The following is a 12253-nucleotide window of genomic DNA, read 5'->3' on the forward strand; positions in this document are numbered from 1 at the left end:
GCCCCGGCCGGGCCATAGAGAGGGACGCTCCCAGAGGGGTGCTGGCGGACTGCGTTGGAGGCAGCGTCGCCCCGGCCGGGCCATAGAGAGGGACGCTCCCAGAGGGGTGCTGGCGGACTGCGTTGGAGGCAGCAGGTTCCCTTTGCTGCCCCCAGCCCTGCAGTGTGGTCCAGGACAGTATCCTGAACCTCTGAGAAGTTCAGCCCCGATGCCTCCTCCCCTGGCTCGTCCTCTCTCCCTCCCTTCATGTATAAAATGCAAAACAACACCAGACTATTGCTGGTTACGTCCATACTGCACAATTTTAGGATGCATTCCTGGAGGTGGGATGCGATCAGGGCTTTGGGGGAAAGTAAAAGCACCGTCTTGACGGATCCTCTACCCCCCCACCCCCATTCATCATCAAATCACCAATCAATTCGTCCTGAAAATCAAGGATCCAATTCTGAGGGTTGCACTAAGAAATTTTGGGAGATGATATATAACGAAATAAGGTTGATTTTACAACAAAATAACCCTAAAACACCTGAAATGATGCAATTAAGTATGATGCCGGATACCATTTTTACTCACAGAACTTTTCTGATTTATGCCACCACGGCTGCACGATTGATATATGCAGCTAAATGGAAGACAGTCAAGGTGCCAGACAAAAAAAGACTGGATAAAAAAGATGCTGGAACTGACCGAGATGGCGAAGCTTACAGCTTTGATAAACCGGAATAATAATGTACAATTTTGGGGGGAATGGGAGGTGTGGAGAATCTACTGTGAAAATCAATTTTTAATGGGACCATTTAAAGGATACTCTTTGATCTAATCCTTTATTTATACTTTGTATTAATTTTATATTAGATTTTGATTTAACAATGTTGGATAAGATAAGAACAGGTTAATTAAAATAATATTGGGATTAGTTCTGTTAGCAAAGGTTTATACAATTTATTTTTAGATGGAAGAGGGAGAGGGGGAAGTCATTTTATTGTTAAATTAGTGATACTACTTGTTTTTTCTTTTTATTATTACTGGATATTGTTAATAATGTTAAATGAAGAAAATAAAAAAAATATTATAAAAAAACAATTCTGAGGGTTGCCAACCTCCAGGCATTAGCAGGAGATCTCCTACTATTACGACTGATCTCCAACCAATAGAGATCCGTTCACCTGGAGAAAATGGCCGCTTTGGCCATTGGACCCTATGGCATTGAAGTCCCTCCCCTCCCTAAATCCTGCCCTCCTCAGGCTCCGCCCCAAAAATCTCCTCCTCCCCTCCTCCGGTGGCGAAGAGGGTCCTGGCGACCCTTCCAATTCTCCATATTGTTGTTGTGTACTGCACCTATAAAAACAGGGATCCAGTGATAGGGTTGCGAACTCTGAGTTGGGAAATTCCTGGGGATTTGGGGGCGGAGCCTGGGGGATTTGGGGAGGGAACTCAGCAGGGATGTGATGCCATAGAATCCACCCTCTGAAGCTGCTGTTTTTTCCAGGGAAACTGATCTCTGTGGTTTGGAGATCAGTTGTAAGTTGGGGAAACAAAACTGAGAAGCACTCATACTGGATGGGGGATACATTTCTGGGTAGCAATGTGTGTGAACAAGATCTTCAGGTACAGGTGGACTGTAAGCTAAATATGAGCAGCCAGTGTGATGCAAGGTGTATCAACAAAGGTACAACATCCAGATTGCAAGATGTCATACACCTGCTGTCCACTTCCTTGGTCAGGCCAGCTGCACCTGCAATACCGTGTTCAGTTCTGGAGGCCTCACTTCAAAAAGGATGTGGACAGAATCGAGCGGGTGCAGAGGAGAGCGACGAGGATGATCAGGGGCCTGGAGACCAAGCCCTACGAGGAGAGGCTGAGAGAGCTGGGAATGTTTCGTCTGGAGAAGAGGAGGCTTAGGGGGGACATGATTGCTCTCTTTAAGTATTTGCAGGGCTGTCACTTAGAGGAGGGCAGGGAGATGTTCCTGTTGACAGCAGATAGGACTTGCGATAATGAGTTTAATGAGTCTTCTTCTTCTTCTATTAATACCTTTTTGCACTGCTGGAGCAATGCTTTTTCACACTCCGCTTAAAGCAGAATTAAATGGTGGTTGCACCTGATTTCAGTGCTATGTTCCACTGAAACGTTTCACACTGTCTATTCCCACAGGCAAGAGCTCACAACATATTTACTCAGAAGTAAGTCCCATTCAGCAAAAGTCCTCTTTGTATCTGCCATTGTCCCTTTCATTTCCTCTTTGCTCATTAAGAGGCTTCTGATTTCTGCCTTTAATTCCTGTTAACTGAATTGGCCAGTACATTCCTGAATTTATCCTCAATACCTGTTTCCTGTACAAGGGTGGGAATAGGTAGTTTTCATTCCATCATCTATTGTCTATATTATATTGTCTTATGGTGTTCTCCGCTTTTGTAATCCCATCACAGCCCATCACTGCATGTGACTTTATATTGCCGGGGGGAACCACTCTTCAATTCTGGCTGCCATGAGTTGCTGAGTATCTTCTCTTCCAAGACACCAATTTCCAACTTCATTGAAAGTCTGAAGTGAAACAAACAAACACCCCCCTGAGATAATAGCTGGTGTGTGGTCAGTGTAAAACATCAGTTTTATGGTTATGAACAGTAGTTTGGATATAAATGGTGGTGATACACAAAAAAACAGTATTTGAATAAAATTTGTGTGGTGAGGAATAAAAGGCAAGGTCCTTAATATATAGATTCAACATTATCCAAACTTCTAAAAATTGAGATAACAGCTTTTGCACTGAGATCTCAAATCTAGGACTCATGACCCCATTAAAACCTGTGCCTAATATCACATGTTACTCTGCATAACTATCAATGCTATCAAAGAAATCCCTATACAATAGTGCCTGTAACTTATGTGGCCCATATAAATAAATACCTGTATAGACTTCCTTTGTAATTAAACGCTTCAAAATAATCTCCCTTCCCTACTTTGTTCTGCTCCAGTGACAACTTCTTGTGCGGTCTGCAAATTATAATAGGGACATCTTGCTTTTTCATTAAACTAGATGCTGTAAAAACCCTTCCTAATCTCATATTTTCCTGAAATACTTTATCATGTCATTTGATAAGAGTTTGTTTATTTTACAAAAAATAACATCAACCAATCCTTGTTTAAGAAGTCTAGAAAACATTTTCTTTTATTAAGAGAGTTCAAACCCTTTACCTTCAATGTTACACCCTTGAAAAAGACACACCATCCCCACAAGGAAAGCCTGGAGAGTTTGGTTCTGTTTTAGTTTAGATTTTAAACAAATGGCTGGAGAAAGGACATGATACAGGCTTATAAAATTATGCATTGCATTTTGTAAAATAAATCTCCTTCATTAAAAAATGTACTTGTTGTACAGTATTTGAGCTTGTGTAAAAACAATTCATTTGTTGAAAAGAAAAATTAAGACTTTTAAAAAGCAAGCTATTCAAAGTTACAAAATTAATCACAGTTGTATAAGTAAAATTCATGTGTTCCTTACTTTAGAAGAGACTGTAGATTGCAAGCATAAAAGATAGTGGGTTCAATTCTTTTAAGATTAAAACTTCCTTTTATTAATAAAGTTAGCATAACATCTGATTATTGTTACAAGTAATGATGTGGTGGGATTGGTCTTGGCAGCTGGCTAGTAGAAAAGAAAAAGTGACTACCGAATCCAACAACAATTTGTGGATGCATGGGAATAACAAATATGGCACCATGCCACAATGTATACTTAACAGACTATAAAACGTAATGGCCATTTATGCAGGGGTATTTACTTCGCAGTCCCTGCTGGACTGCTTCGAGGCTTCTTTTGCATTATTCATGATTTTATCGAACTTCAGACGTGACTTCACTCTGGCCTCATTGTTCCCCCAAAGTTCTAGGATCCTGCGTTAGGACAAATTTAAATACTGCTTCGAGGCAAGAGCAATGCAAATTCCCCCTATTTCCATGCATACCTCGTAACTTCGGGTTTCTCTCCCCACACCCATTTTGGCTTCTCCCTCCCCCGTGTCTCTCCCTCCCATCCAACCCCTTCCCTCAAAGCAAAGCACAAAAGAGGGAGTTAAACCTTCATGAAATGTGCAGGAAGACATTGAAGAAGGCTGCAAAGGTTGGAAGGCAGCTCCCGGCAAAAAGAAAGTTGGGGAGGAATACCCAGCAAAAGCACACACATTCCCTTTAAAAGCTGACCTGCCCCTCCAAGTTAAGTGCAACAAGGCTGCGTTTTCAGGGGGAGGGACTCAAAAGCTCCGTGATTCACTGAGGATGCCTAATTAAACACAAGGTACTCCTAAAATTGGGCGGGGGGAATCCCTCATGCATATGATGTTTGAGAATTTGGAGCAGAAAACTGTACAGCAAACCAAATGCAAATTTCCCCTGTATAAATTACCAATGTGTAGATACGATTATAGTATGTTATTATTAGAGCAGGACTCTGGAGAAGTGGCATGTTAATCCCCTAAATAAACAAAATAAATAAGTAGTGGATTGTGAACTATTAATAAACATTAAGCCCCTCCCTAGAGGGTGAGCCCCCCCGCTCCAAGTTGCCAGCCTCATGCTGGCAAAGCTAAAGACCACCCTTCCTAAATATACATAGACCTTCAGCTGAAAGAAAATCTGAATTCCTGACAAATTTCTTGTCGTTTCCTACAAGAGAATCTGGGAACTTTTCTCACTCCTGCTTTTCCCCTTCCCTCCAGGCGATGGGGCTATTGCATTGCCAACGGTGGCCAACCGACTTCAGGAACTCTGGAAGCTTCTCTGTGTTCAAGGTGTCTTCCAGTGTTCTAAGAATATAAATCCAGAAAATTCTGTTTCTCACGAAACCGAAACAGTGGCTGTTACCGCACTAGGTATTCCCAGCGATGTATCAAGAGTTTGGAAATGTTATAAAAAACATCGCTTTAAAAGGGTTTTTGGATACTACGGCTAAAAAATGGTTGGAAGGGGCCAAACAAAGTGCGAACAGTATTTTTTATAACAGTTTCAAACTCTTAATACATCGGTGGTAATACATAGAAAGTGCGAACAGTGGGGGTTACCGCACTTTGTATTCCCAGCGATGTATTAAGAGTTTGAAAATGTTGTAAAAAACATCGCTTTAACAGGGTTTTTGGAAACCACGGCTTATAAATGGTTGGAAGACATCTTCACAACTAAAGGGGCCAAACAAAGTGCGAACAGTATTTTTTATAACAGTTTCAAACTCTTAATACATTGGTGGGAATACATAGAAAGTGCGAACAGTATTTTTTAAAACATTTTTAAACACTTAATACATTGCTGGGAATAGCTAGTGCGGTAACAGCCAGTATTTTTTATAACGTTTTCAAACTCTTATTACATTGCTGGGAATACCTAGTGCGGTAACAGCCACTTTGTCCTGTCTGTGAGAAATTTTGCGATGAGGATCTCCTCTGTGAGAGCTTCAGTCTGGTTAAATTTCAAAGAAATGACAATGGCATGGACCAGTGAAACCAATAGGGGTGTGGGGGGATATGATTAAATGGGTGTGTGAGAGAAGTGGGAATGCACATGAGTTGTGGAAGAGAGGTGTGGCGTGCGAGAAAGAAAGGGTGTGCTTGCTGTGAGAGCACTGTGTGCCTGTGACACAATGAGGGGGTGCAGCTGTGTGCGTTATGAGACATGCCACACCTTTCCATATACAAGGAGAGCTGCACATAAATTTTAACAGTAGAGTTGCCATGTCCCTCTTCTCAACCGGCGGGAGATTTTGGAAGCAGAGCCTAAAGAGGGCGGGGTTTGGGGAGGGCAGGGACTTCAATGTCATAGAGTTCAATTGCCAAAGTGGCCATTTTTCTCCAGGTGATCTGATCTCTATCGGCTGGAGATCAGTTGAATTAGCAGGAGATCTCCTGCTACTACTTGGCAGTTGGCAACCCTATTTAACAGCCATGGATGGGTTGGCCCGACTGTATAGCCAAACCAGGCAGTCACCTAGAGCACAAACTTTAAAGGGTGCCAAATTAGATGAAAGTGAAAGTCCTTTCTCCCCAGCAGTTGGAAAGAGCAACAATCCAGTAGCACACCTAATTCAATCACGCCTGCTAATGTCATTTACTTGCTTTTGACATTTACATTGCCATTGTGTGACTAATTCACTTCCTCTCTCTACATAAGGACAGATGGAGTCACATTCTAGCTGTATCTGAAGAAGTGAGCTGCGGCTCATGAAAGCTCATACCCTGCCAGAAATGTTGTTAGTCTTTAAGGTGCTGCTGGACTCTTGCTCTTTTCTACTGCTATTGACAGACTAACATAGCTACCCATCATGGTATTTTCTCTGTAACATACATATCTATATCTATGTGTGTGTTACATGCCATCAAGTTGCTTCTGACTCATGATGACCCTATGAATCAATGTCCTCCAAAACTTCCTATGTTAACGGCTTTGCTCAGGTCTTGCAAACTGATTTATATCTATATCCAAATCTGTCTGTCTGTCTGTCTATCTATCTAATCTCTTCAAACCAAAGTAAAACACTGTGTCATTGCCATGTTAGAAGCAGAGTTTTTTCACATTGAGGATCATGGCTGTGTATGCAAATACAGTTAAAATTTTATCATCACAATATATCTTTGTTGTAGACTTCTCACATTTCTCTGTTTTGAAGGAGTGGGGCTCCAAATTCATAGTTCAGCTAGAGCACTGAAAACCCTTGGGTCAATCCAGTTAACAGAGGTCTAAATATACCTGGGTTGTTGTCCTAGAAGACAAGGGTGTGTGTATGTCCAAAGGCTTTAAGAGTATTTTTTCAGATAAAGCTGAACACCCAGCAAGCATTAGACAGATCACGACAGAGTTTCTAAATAAGTCTGTAAGTAGCATGTTAAAACAGCACCGCTTTGCCACCAATAACAAAGTCAAAGCAGGGTGGGATCAGGGGCATACTAGGGAGCCTTTCCAGAAAAGGGGGATCTGAGATCATGAAGCCCAATGTAAAATCTGTGGCCCTAAATATCTCTAAAAGATGTATTGGGGCAGGTTTCTCAAGCTACTCTGAATATCTTCTACCCAGGTACCCTGGTTGCTGGACCACACCCATCCATCCCTATGCCTTATATTAATTTCTCTTGACTCGGGGCAACAAGGTATGAGTACCATTTTGCATTACTTATGTATTTGTGTTATTTAAAGTTTGTCTTGCAAAAACCATCCTACAAAAAAAAAACCCATGAAATTTCAATGATTCAGAACTGCTGTGTTTATTAATAGCATCTGTTTAACATTTATTAAAACTGTATGAAAGCCTGGATTTAGATGTGAGGAGAGCAAATATTCTAGTTTGGGGGGAAAGAACCTGAAATCTCCTCTTCCATTTACATACCCATAGAATCACAGGAGAAACTGATGGCCTAGTCAGAAGAGTTGATTGAAAAGGCCATACCCTCCCACCACAAGGTGCCATTGTATACAAGAAAATCAATGAAAGGTTTAATAATAATAAGTATCTTCGTATAGTAATTTGTCGGTCGAAATAGTTTTATAGATAAAAATAAACTACACAAATAGGTAAGGTTGCCAACCTCCAGGCTAGGGTTGCCAACCTCCAGGTGGTGGCTGGAGATCTCCTGCTATTATAACTGATGTCCAGCTGATAGGGATCAGTTCACCTGAAGAAAATGGCCGCTTTGGCAATTGGACTCTATGGCATTGAAGTCCCTCCCCTCCCCAAAGCCCGCCTTCCTCAGGCTCCATCCCAAAAACCTCCCACCGGTGGCAAAGAGGGACCTGGCAACCCTATCCATTTTCCACCCATATGACTATTAGCAAGAGCAGGGAAGACAATGTTCTCAAGTCTGTCTATAAGCCACCTTGGGGGATTTTCTGGTGAAAAGTGTGACGTGTCGATATTATACATTTAAAAAAAACCCTTAGTACATCCATTTGTGCTTCCTCTTGCAGGCCATGTTCTCTGTTCTGAGACATCAGACATTTAAAATATGGAGTCTTTTTCTCACGTATAAACTCCTTAAAAGCATTATGTGAGGGGGAGAAGCCATGCCGGAAAACCAAAATTAAATACCATCTACAACAATGGGGAAATTTAATTCAATGCACAAAGTAAACAGAGTATTGACACAAAGCCAAAGAAAAGATTCCTCACACCCTGCCATATCTCCCGAGAATCTGGCTTTTACATGGCTTGTGCCTGCTTTCAGGCAAGACATATCAATGATTTCCTTTCTGAAAATCAAAGTTCATTTTCTATAAGCCAGCTGAACTGTTCCAGCTTCTCCCAGGCAAGCCTTTTGTGCTCTAAAAGAAGCCACGAGACTTTCGCAAATGCTCTGAGGAGGGGGCTAAGCAGATCTGATTGCTCTGGGATCTCGTGTCCACGATGGAGCACAATTAATTGGATTCAGTATGAATCCCAAAGAAATAAATTATTCTCACATTTTCCCCTCCAGTGTAGGAAATAAGATATGATGAAATGTTACTGGCTCCCCTGTGCCGGGAACATTAAAGAAAACCCCTAGGCTTGCTCCAGAAATTAAGTAGTCAAGATGACACCGGGGCCTAACATATTGGCGGGTGAAAGAAGATTCTGGGAGGCCGCTGCTGTGCGATCGGAAGGGAGGCATTCATGTGCTCTATTTTGGCATGAGCAGCTTTCCGTGTGAGGTAAAAAAGCAGAGTGACACAACTTATGGGGCAATAGAATCAGAAAAAACACCCAAAAAAGGGGGGGAACCTGATGGAACTCAGCCAAAATGCTGATTATAAACCAAAGAGGTTGAGCTGAAAAATGCTAAAATTACAAATATATAAATTTTAATAAGGTGCACATATAGATTAAAAGCATAAAACTCCTAGTACAGACAAAAACTTACACATTCAATAAATACAAACATGAACAACTGCGATGTACATTCTTTCATTGACCAATATGAGATCCAAAAAGGACCAGACGCGTCCTCAGCGATCAGTATAAAATTCTAGCTCATCACACATCCTAATAATATAATCCTATCATAATGGGCAGTAAGAAATATCTAAAAGCCCGTCTAGTACAGTGAAGCTCCTTGTAAATTTCTTTACTTCTTATATGTTAAAACCTGGCTTCACTGTCTCACCTTCTGTTGTATGCCGGGCTCTTAAGGATGTGGATACATCAAGCAGTGTATTAGGTCAAAAAATCTATACGTGCACCTTATTAAAATGTATATATTTGTAATTTTAGCATTTTTCAGCTCAACCTCTTTGGTTTGCAATCAGAATCAGAGCAGTGGGGGATGCTCTAATACTCGTGGGGGGGACTCTATGGGAACATAACAGAACAAGCAATGAGGAAGCCAGACTCACTCACAGAAAATTCAGTTCCTGGCCTTATGGCAATACAGAAGTGGCTCATATACCCAACGAATACAGCTGAACTCTCATATTATGGCTCATCATGGAATTATGTGAGGGACCGTGGTTTCTCTCTGAAAATTGCTAATGGAATTTTGATGAAATAATGTAAAGGGACATTAATGTTCACTGAAGTGGTATGAAGGAGGATTACTCTTTGTAAGTGGCTTCAGTATGATCCCATCTCTCTCAAATTCTCTAGTACCTCGGGGACTTTGTCCTTTATACTGCCTCCAGTGAAGAGCTATTGCCTTTTTCCATTCAGGATTGTTTCACCAAGTCATGCTTTATTTTCCCATTTGTTGTGGAGCTGAGTCTTATTTAAGGGCAGACTGAATGTGAGAATTTGCTGCTAATGAATAAAAGTACACCAGTGTGGTGCACAGCTAGGTCTAGGTGCATAATCTCCTGCAGAGATTAACAATCATGGTACCCATCACTTGCCTCTTGGCATCAATTTACTTCTTTAACATGGCATCTACTACCGGAGGAGGAGGAGGAGGAGGAGGAGGAGGAGGAGGAGGAGGAGGAGGAGAAAGAGAAGAAGAAGAGGAGGAGTTGATTTTTATATGCCGACTTTCTCTGCCACTTAAGGCAGAATCAAACCGGCTTATAATCACCTTCCCTTCCCCTCCCCACAACAGACACCCTGTGAGGTAGGTGGGGCTGAGAGAGCATGACTTGCCCAAGGTGACCCAGCTGGCTTCGTGTGTAGGAGTGGGGAAATAAATCCAGTTCACCAGATTAGCCTCCGCCGCTCATGTGGAGGAGTGGGGAATCAAACCCAGTTCTCCAGCTCAAACTCCACCGCTCTTAACCACTACACCACGCTGGCTCTTCAGCATGGAAGAATCAAACCAGCTTACAGTCACCTTCCCTTTCCCTCCCCACAACAGACACCCTGTGAGGTAGGAGAGTCTGAGAGAGCTCTAAGAGAGCTGTGACTAGCCCAAGGTCATCCAGCTGGCTTCATGTGTAGGAGTGGGGAAACCAACCCGGTTCACCATATTAGCATCCACCGCTCATGTGGAGAAGTGGGGAATCAAACCCGGTTCTCCATCCTCCGCTCTTAAGCACTACACCACACTGGCTCTCTACACTACACTTCCCAATATTTTGTGACTGACCTCAGCCCCGTGGCAGCCATTTTATAGTGGTTCTTGACTCTGTGGGCATTCTCTGCATGGGTAACAATAGCCATATTTCACATGGAGAGTTCAGCATGAGTTGATCTACAAAATAAAATCTTCTGAATCTCTGAGCTAGACAGCTAATGTCGTGTATAGGGTTGCCAACCTCCAGGTGGTAGCTGGAGATCTCCCGCTATTACAACTGATCTCCAGACACCAGAGATCAGTTCACCTGGAAAAAAATCGCCACTTGGGAAGGTGGACTTTATGTAGGGTTTCCAGGTCCCTCTTCACCACCGGTGGGAGGTTTTGGTGGCAGAGCCTGAGGAGGGCAGGGTTTGGGGAGAGAAGGGACTTTAATGCCATAGAGTCCAATTGCCAAAGCGGCCATTTTCTCCAGTGGAACTGATCTCTATCGGCTGGAGATCAGTTGTAATTGCAAAAGATCTCCCGCTAGTACCTGGAGGTTGGCAACCCTATCTCTATGGGATTATAACCCATTGAGGTCCCTCCCCTCTCCAAACCGCACCTTCCTCAGGCTCCACCCCCAAAATCTCCAGGTATTTCTCAGCCTGGAGCTGGCAACCCTAATTCATGCCCTTTCCCAATTGATTAGAATGTCTTATGATATGCAAATTGCCCCAGCTCCCTCCAGTCTGAGGAGTGAAGATGCATTACTAGAGATTTATCTCCTAACAATTCTGAGTCATCAACATAATAAAATATTGTTTGATCATAGAACTAGAGGTGGGGGTGGTTATGGGGGGAAAAACCCTGAAAAATAAGTGTCCGTATTGACGAACTTACAGACTGTTCCGAATAACTGTAAAAGTATGTAGGATATGGCATGGGTGGGACTGCACCTGAAAAGGGGGATGGGCAGAGCAAGTGAAGTGCTTTACCCGATTCAGAGGGAGTTTTGATCAAGTCCATCATCTGTATGGATGTGCCGTCAAGTCACAGCCAACGTATGGCGACCCCAGCAAAGGGCTTTCAAGGCAAGTGAGAAGCAGAGGTGGTACTCCCATCCAAGTACTGACCTTGCTTAGCATGCAAGATCTGATGAGATCAGGCTATTCCATACCATTCTACATCCCAACCCCATCACAGACTTTGCTAAATTAGCATTTGATTCTAAGGCCAAAATCCAATGCAGATAGGGTTGCCAGGTCCCTTTTTGAAACCGGCAGGAGGTTTTTTGGGTGGAACCTGAGGAGGGCGGGGTTTGGGGAGGGGAGGGACTTCAATGCCATAGAGTCCAATTGCCAAAGCAGCCATTTTCTCCAGGGGAACTGATCTCTATCGGCTGGAGATCAGTTGTAATAGCGGGAGATCTCCAGCTACTGCCTGGAGGTTGGCAACTCTAAATGCAGAGTATCTTTGGGAACATATGAAGCCAATGTTTGGAGCATCCAGAAAGGATTGCCATCACTCAAGAGCACAGCCTTTAGACTGATCTGAAACAATAAAGAAAAGGCAGCGGTTAAAAAGAAACCCCATTAATCTGAACAAAAGGAGTGAGTTCAAATACAAAGGGGACACTGCTAGTGTTTGTGTTTCTGAGAGACCAGTCACTGAAGTCCTGTCACTGCCAAGACAGAAGTCCTCAAAGTAATGAATGCCAAACACAGCCGCTTAAAATGCTGAATGAGCAAAGAAAGCTTTCTATACAAAAACTTCAAAAAAGGGGGAGGGGAGTTTTACAAGACGCAAGATAGCCATGTCTA

The 12253-nt window shown here is 42.8% G+C and overlaps 1 protein-coding gene across 1 annotated transcript in view; it reads right to left on the reverse strand.

The window, feature by feature from the left end:
* Nucleotides 1–339: 339 nt before the first annotated feature.
* The window catches only part of ACKR3 (atypical chemokine receptor 3), a 156467-nt gene continuing 144553 nt past the window's right edge, over nucleotides 340–12253 (reverse strand). The window contains exon 2 of the mRNA XM_056856311.1: nucleotides 340–352. The gene's annotated coding sequence lies outside the window, so the exon portion shown is untranslated. The remainder of the gene's footprint in view (nucleotides 353–12253) is intronic.

This window comes from Euleptes europaea, chromosome 10 (assembly GCF_029931775.1).
Source record: "Euleptes europaea isolate rEulEur1 chromosome 10, rEulEur1.hap1, whole genome shotgun sequence".
Classification (NCBI taxonomy): Eukaryota; Metazoa; Chordata; class Lepidosauria; order Squamata; family Sphaerodactylidae; genus Euleptes; species Euleptes europaea.